The sequence below is a fragment of the Ornithodoros turicata genome, chromosome 1, assembly GCF_037126465.1.
Source record: "Ornithodoros turicata isolate Travis chromosome 1, ASM3712646v1, whole genome shotgun sequence".
NCBI classification, from domain to species: domain Eukaryota; kingdom Metazoa; phylum Arthropoda; class Arachnida; order Ixodida; family Argasidae; genus Ornithodoros; species Ornithodoros turicata.
This window is the reverse complement of record NC_088201.1, coordinates 224,017,361-224,025,459: the sequence shown is the minus strand read 5'-3', so window position 1 is coordinate 224,025,459 and position 8,099 is coordinate 224,017,361.

Sequence of the window (8,099 nt, the reverse complement as noted above, 5' to 3'; positions counted from 1 at the left end):
TCGAAAAATACACTCCTAAAAAATGATTTTCCTCACATAGCACGCTCCTAGCCATGAACCATCCCGAATGACAGCGGTTCTTGCCCCTGATTTGTTGAAAAGCGGAGGTGGAGCCTATTTTGTACCCATTGCGTATGGCATAAGTGTAGGGCTACCAGCGGAACATCGCAATTATGCGATGCCAAACTGTGTGCAGGAGCCACAGAAAACGCTCAGCGTCGCCTCCGCAGGGTGATTGCATACAGCGAACGAGATTGTGACCGCAAATATCCGGTATCTCATACTAAAACAAGCAGTAAAATAATAATAGCACGGGGCTGACAAAGATGGCACCACACATTTTCTACTCGAGCACAGCCCTCCGCTTCAAGAGTAGCCAGGGTCTCGTTGATTAGAGCACACGTGAAACGATCTCCCTTTCCCACATGGATGGCAGAACAATAACAAGTACAACTCGTGACATTTAAGTAAGCTTACATACTCCACCTCACACACACACACCAGCACAGGGTGCCGAACGTCAACTGCTGTTGTCGCTGAGGAAACAGTATTAGCGTTTATTCTGCACCCCTTTAAAATGTTGTCATTTTTTCCCATTCCTTTATTTCCTCCTTCCGTTCGCTGGCACCTGCAGCAAATTTGAAGCTTTTATCCGTCGGTTACACCAGTACACTCTCAGCCAAATTTATACATTTAAAGGTATAAATGGCTTGTCCTGTGGCTCATCCCCCAAAATTGTTAAAAATTATACCACCAGGTGAGGTATAATAATTTATCCCCCCAGCAAGGTATGAAAATTCAGACCTTGGGGTGCAAAGTATACACCATACATGAGTTATAACTTCAATACCTCAAGGTATAAATTTAATCCCAGGAACAGGGTATAGCAAAGGTATAAAAAATGTAGACCCTTGGGTGCAAAATGAATATCATTCACAAGGTATAACTTAAATACTTTAAGGTATAAACTGAATCCCTGGAACAGGGTATAGCAAAGGTATAACAAAGTAACCGTTGGGGTGTAAAATATGAGCTATATAGAATGTTTAAATTGTATACCCCGAGGTATGAATTCAATCACAAGAACAGGGTATAGTAACGGTATAGAAATCTACTCCATTAGGTGAGAATAAATACTACCTAGAAGGTTTCTATCCGGTACCCCAAGGTATAACTTTAATCCCAACAGCAAGGTACATGCCAGCTCCATAGGCCTGTGAATGTTGATGTACCTCCTGAACAGAACAGTATCCTTCTTTGCACCAAAAGCATGCAAGGAATAAAGTGGGTCATGTCTGTACCTAAAATAACTTGAAAGACAATACGAAGTTTTGGGAGTCAAACGCGAAAATATTTATTTACAGTAGTACATAAATAAATTCACAAAATCAATGCACTTCACCCGAGGCCTTGTTACTTCGCCAAAATTTTCCTTTCAGTGATGTTTATATCGATGAGCTTGATTATGAGGCAGAGAGGCAGCTCTTGCTCCTGAAAAGATTTTCTTTAAAAATACATACTTGCAGAAGAAACATATTTTGTTCTCACCTCTGTGATAAGGGACGAAGACTGCTCTTTGCACCTCCCTGATATTAATTTCAGGGCACGAACGCACAGGTCGTCTGAAATAAAATATATTGAATAATTGTTCCAAAAATGGGAAAAGGTGAAAAAAGAAACTTATCGTCGCTACCTGCAATGAGGAGTAGTTTATCGTCCGTGCCATTTTCCTGCACGATCATCAAACGATCTTCAACTCTCTGCTGCGCTTGTGCGATGAGTTCTCGTTGGACGGAACACAACGCTCAACTCAAGCAGCAGCTACACAAAGTAATCAGAAGCTGTCAGTTTCGTTAAACGGCAACAGGAGACAAGAAATATGTAATGATGATGTATGTAAACTGCAGTTTATGATAAACAATATCAAAATCCGCGCTACACATCGTCGTATATATCAGAACGAACCGAACTATCTATCTTATACTTAGAATTTCGCCGTTTCAAACTTGATCCCGTATTCTGCGTTCGCTTGTCTTCTCGCAAGCCGCAATCTTATCATCTGTTCCTTGGTGCGTATGTGTCACTTGCTGCGTTTACGTTTGAAATTACTCCAATCCCACTAAAACACTCTTACAAGCGGGTCAATTGAACTATAATTGGAGCGAAAGAAATAGAAGGTCGACGAGACCGGCAAAAGAGTTTGTCAGGTTCATTGTAGTACAGCACAAACACGTGACCAGATCGTCCCTTTGTGTGCCCAGACTCGGGCCTCTACATTATGGAGTTTATCCACCAGCTAGCCTGCATCTACGCCATTTTGTCAGAGTACGACTGTTACACAGATTATCAACACTATTAACCGAGAGGCGTTTAGGTCCCTTAACCAAAAATAAGCATGACAAGTTTTCTTACCAAGATGCTGCAAGCATTGCAGTCTAAAAAGGTCACCAAGCTTCCGTTAATGTTTTCATGTGTTGGTACTTGGAAGGGAAGAATCACCATGCAGAACATCCGCATAACTTGGTTGTATGCTTGACCGGCACTGGCGCTCGCTAGTGGAAGGCCAGCTCTGGCAGACTGGCACGAATACCCCATTGATAACAAGGGGTCCCCTGAGAAGCGAGGCCCATTCTCCTCTCTTACTTTTCTGGGTCGGTATTCAAAAAACCCTAAAAGGGCACACAGTTAAGATAGCCGTTATTGTGTATAGGGCTCTTGCGCTAAAGTTTGAGTAGGGCGACTGGAGCACCACTCTGACCCCTACCGTCGGAATGCTACGACACGCGGTCGCTCTCGCCCCGTATGCACTGATAGCACGGCTGATAGAAACGGGTAGGTCGCGTCAAAGAGTGCCTCGTTTTTCTTTTCTTTTTTTCCGAAATCAAATTCGAGTCGAATGGAACCGAACTCGACCAAAAATCGCAAACTGCTGTGGTGTCGTACGCATAGCAGCAAGAAGATGGCTACGGCAAAAACTTGCCCGCCCAAGAAAAGTCCTCGGAAAAGATGTCCCCGAAAGAAATGTCTCCGACTGGCAGCGCTATTCCGGCTGCCGGCGATATGCAGGCGGCTGTGTTATCTTTTGTACTTCAGAACTAGGTAATTCTTAAAATATGAAGCCTTGAAATAGTTATTCCTGACTGCTGCCGCCGTTTACCGTTTTCAGTCAGACTTACATTGGGGCCATTATCCAGGTATACTTATTATTGTGTATCCTGAAGAAGTGCAATCTCGTGCACGAAAGACTTGTTGCCATGTGTAAATAAATAAGTTGCTCCTACCGTTTAATATCACTCTTTGATCTACTTATCACCGGCAACTTGACATCGCCTATTTTTCTGCTTCGTATAATTATTGCAGTACACAAATAATATCGGCATCCGTTCTAATGAAATAGAGCACAAAAACTTTGACCAGATATACTTTTCGTTTTCTTGCATCTGCTTTGCAGTTTTCTGCTTTTTGTATTAAAAGTCGACTGTGCCGCCGATGCTTCGGATAATTGTCGCTGCGTGACACTAAGATCTTGAGTCAAAGGACGGTGAAAACAGATACACACAGACAGAGTTTGGAGACATCTGTATGTGTCTGTTTTGTCGTCCCTAGTCTCCGGGTCTTACTGTCATGACTTACGCTCACCAGCTCACTTGTTTTTATCAATTCTTTCACTGGGTCGTCGTCACCAGAAACTCGATATATACATATACAAGGAAAAGATATAGCCGGAGTTCTTTGGACTTCTTACAAACATATACATATACAATATATAGCCTCGTGCATATGTGCACAACCTTTGTTTCTGTACGCATTAAGAAAAAGTTAGACGTCTATTCGAACAAGGCGGACATAGAATAGCTGATTCCAAATCTAAATAGTCGAGAAGTTCGCTCAGAGGTCCCAGGAAAGAGCAACTACTTGGGTGTTGAACCACAAAACAGTTTGTGTTTCTTTTAGATGTCCCGTTAATATTGTTCAACTATCTTCAATTATAACGGCGAGCATTTTGTTAAGTCCCCATTGAATTCCATGAGCACCCACCGAATTAGTCTTTCCCACGTCCTTGTTAAGCCTGATTTTTCTCAGAACGAAATTTATACTTTGGCACCCCCAGTGCACCAGAGACGCACACTAAACACCCTAACAAACAGCATCATTCGCGACATACACGCGTTCTGCATACGTACATCGTGCCGGACATTGTACACACGTTTCAGCGACTTTTTTAGAAATAATTTGTCGATCCTTTTGACTTTTTTTCTATCCGGAAAACAGATGATGAACAATAACGCCACACCAAGTTAGCCAGCGTAGACTGAGTGTCGTCTGCTAGGGAGCGGCCGTGTGTTGAAAAGGTCGCCACTAGCGGCGCTGAAACACATGGTTTGCTGCGCCACCTGGCCCAGCGCAACAGGCCTATGGGCAGAGGGAGATCTCATATCTGGCTTCGGGTCGTGTTTTAGACGCTGTGTGCCGTGGGTGTGTGTCCTTGGTCGTCCCTTTTCTCGGGGTTTTCATATTATGATCCTCCCAGAAACGTTTCAATGTTGCACGTGGTTGACCTTTAAAACGCGACGCTTGCTTACCCTTGTGGCGTTTATATAAATAAATAACATGCCATGACTCAAAACTCTTTACTTTATTATATTAACTCAAAACTTTATTTATGGCATTATTCCATAGACACATCTGGAGTTGCTGTCATTTCGGGTGTCCAATAACGAAAAAAAAAATGTCATAGATAGGCCAGTATTTCTTGCAGCCGACCACAGCAAGCGATTCCATCATCACCACCCTCAGTCCATAACAACAAATGCCACATGGAAACGAGTACGGAGATTGCCCATAAGAGCAATATATCAACGCCGAGGATAGAGGATAATTCAGGTTGATTCCAGGTTTATAAGTTTGATTTTAGATTAAGATGATATGTACAAGTACGTAGAAGGCTGTGCTATTGCAACAACAATATATTTCATTAGCGTAAAGGTAATATGGATAGTAATAAACGAAATCATTATCATATGAAGTAGTGTTACATATAATAGTGAAAGGAGAAATGTATCATTGAAATTCACGAGTACGTTGCTACGCGCGAAATGGAGATTCCTGGATACGTAAATGCGCACTTTTTCTCTTTCTCACTTTTACTTCTCCTTATGTTTCCGGCAATCATAATTTTACGTGCCATAAAGTTAGTAAGTGAAGTGAAGTGAAGTGAAGTGAAGTGAAGTGAAGTGAAGTGAAGTGAAGTGAAGTGAAGTGAAGTGAAGTGAAGTGAAGTGAAGTGAAGTGAAGTGAAGTGAAGTGAAGTGAAGTGAAGTGAAGTGAAGTGAAGTGAAGTGAAGTGAAGTGAAGTGAAGTGAAGTGAAGTGAAGTGAAGTGAAGTGAAGTGAAGTGAAGTGAAGTGAAGTGAAGTGAAGTGAAGTGAAGTGAAGTGAAGTGAAGTGAAGTGAAGTGAAGTGAAGTGAAGTGAAGTGAAGTGAAGTGAAGTGAAGTGAAGTGAAGTGAAGTGAAGTGAAGTGAAGTGAAGTGAAGTGAAGTGAAGTGAAGTGAAGTGAAGTGAAGTGAAGTGAAGTGAAGTGAAGTGGGGTTACGGTATAGGCCAGTGTAAGTTGCGAGTAATTATCTGCCTTTGGCGTTTCTGTTGTGAACAATTGTACGGGTGGCCTAACGGACAGCAGCACAAGTGCGGCGCGAAAATAAACTGCTGCAAATAAATGTTATCTGACTATAAAATGCACCGTTGCGCGTGAAACTAATACTCCCGTCACACGACAAACCGAATGACATTCTCATCGAATGACAATCGCACCGAATGTCATTCGTTTGTTTTACATCGAGCTACACGAAGAAACAGAATGTCATTCGCAAAAATATATCAATGTCGAAGACACCAGGGCCGAACATCTCAAGCATTATACAGGCACATTGGTTGAATTTTTGTTTATTTTTCTCGAAATTAGCGAAACATTAGATTATTACACAGAATCGTTGCCTTTTCAAAGATACCTAATCGGCTAAGTACCACGAGCACTGACTGCAATGAACGCACTTGGCAATGTGGCGACTTTCCGAGGGCAGTTTTCCGAAAAACAGTGTTTAGCCTTCCTTCCTTTTTTTAAATGTTTTTTCTACCTGTCCTAAATTAACGAATTTTAATACATCCGAAGGTTTTCACGATAACGGTTCCGAAGGGGCCTGCCAATACTAAGCCAACTGGCCAGTTTCTTCGAAGCGAAGGGGAATCACATTGCGAATCTTGAATTTGACGACTTCCTATGTCGTGTCATTTTCGTAGAGTTCATCCACTGTACTTAAGCTCGCTATTTTTATGTATCAGGTACCGTGTATCGTACCGTGCAGCATATCCCATATGACTGACACATGAATGGGAAGAGAGTATAGCTTCGAAACGCTAAAACAGGAAGAGATGAAACATTTAGTTATTATTTCCTAAGTTACAAGCTTTCGCCCAGAGCCCTTCTTGAGAATAAAGACTAGTGGGACGGGGAAAAGCGGCAACAAAAAGATAAATGGTCGAAGAATGTTCCAAGCGCTCAGCGTATTTGGGCCAGGTAGCTATGAAGGTTGTGTTCGAACACCGGTTAAGTGGATGTGCCTGTCTGTCTTGCATGGGAAGGCCTGTTGGGCCATGGGAAGTTTTGGGAAACAATGCTGACCAGCGGTTGTTAGTGGAATTTTGCGATTTGGAATGACTCCTGATTTTCTTCTTTTGTTGCTATCCGTAAAGTTTGACTGTACGATGACACTTTTATGTGTGTCGTAAAATCATGTTCCGGCAGTAGAAATTTGGAGTACGAACATGTGTGAAAGCCTCAAGTTTTTCTTGAGGGCTGTAAATTACGTACAGTATTATTTTCTCTATCATTCTACACATCCCATGCATACTGTGCAAAGTCAGTAAATGCAGTTAGAACATTTATTCTGTGTCTGTAACACTGCGAAGGGGTTTATGCCGAAACACTCAAAAATCAACTCTTAAAAATACACCGGTGAAAAGTCCGCGCCGCAAACTAACACTGCCAAAATAATGCTAATTTAAATCGATACATATGTGGTTTGATGTGCAACGCACAATTCGAACGTTTTTCTATGTATATTTCTAGACTTATTAATGCTGTTTCTTCTAACACGAGCTGGAAAAATTGAACTATCCACTGCAGAAGACGACGCGCGTATGAATACAGGAATAACAATGAATTCGAACACCACCATGCTGTTCCGACACGTCCACCCTGCTGGGCCTAACGGCCGCTACAATTTGACTTTCATTCGTTAAAAGGACATACATTTTATAGTGCATTGGAAATAAATATATCTTTTTATGTAAGAAAATTTGAACAACAACTGATAGTGCGTGGACATCGTATAGTTAACAACGACACTTCTACGACAAACACTGCCGCATTTTATGTTAAAACGGCGCAGATGGCAAACCAACAGAAATTTGTGAATATAGCCGCTAATGCACGAAGACGCATGATATATTCCACTTATAACTTGCATCCGCAGCATGGCGTCACTGAAGAACATCACCAAATCACAGTATTCTGGTGTTTTATCGACGCAAAACTACAGCAACACAACGCAAGCGGCCATCTTAGGCAACCACAAACAAGTTATACCATTATAATGCATTATACCTTCCGTGGCGGAGCAGGTTGTCAACGAGGTCTCGCGGAATGCAGAGGTATAAAAAAATAATCCTGAAGGTATAAACGTGGAACATAATACTGCTTTTATACCTACTGACAGCGCGCAAGGTATATCGTTGCAACATGACACTTATTTATGCCATTTGAAAGGTATAGATATAGCCCCTATGGTCTAACCGACGTGACAAGACCCGCCTTTGCACCCCGTTTATCCCATTTTCGCACCATCTTGGCTGACAGTGTAAAGGCATAACAGAAATTCAAACATCCCGCAATCAACACCCCATGAAGTGAACAAAGTAACAGACAGCCACGCTAGTGCGCGACGCACGTGGAGTACAACGAACACAGAGAACGCACGGGAGGGTGCGGCAAGATCTTCGGACACATTTCGAAAAAAGCGTTAAAAATCGTATTCATGTC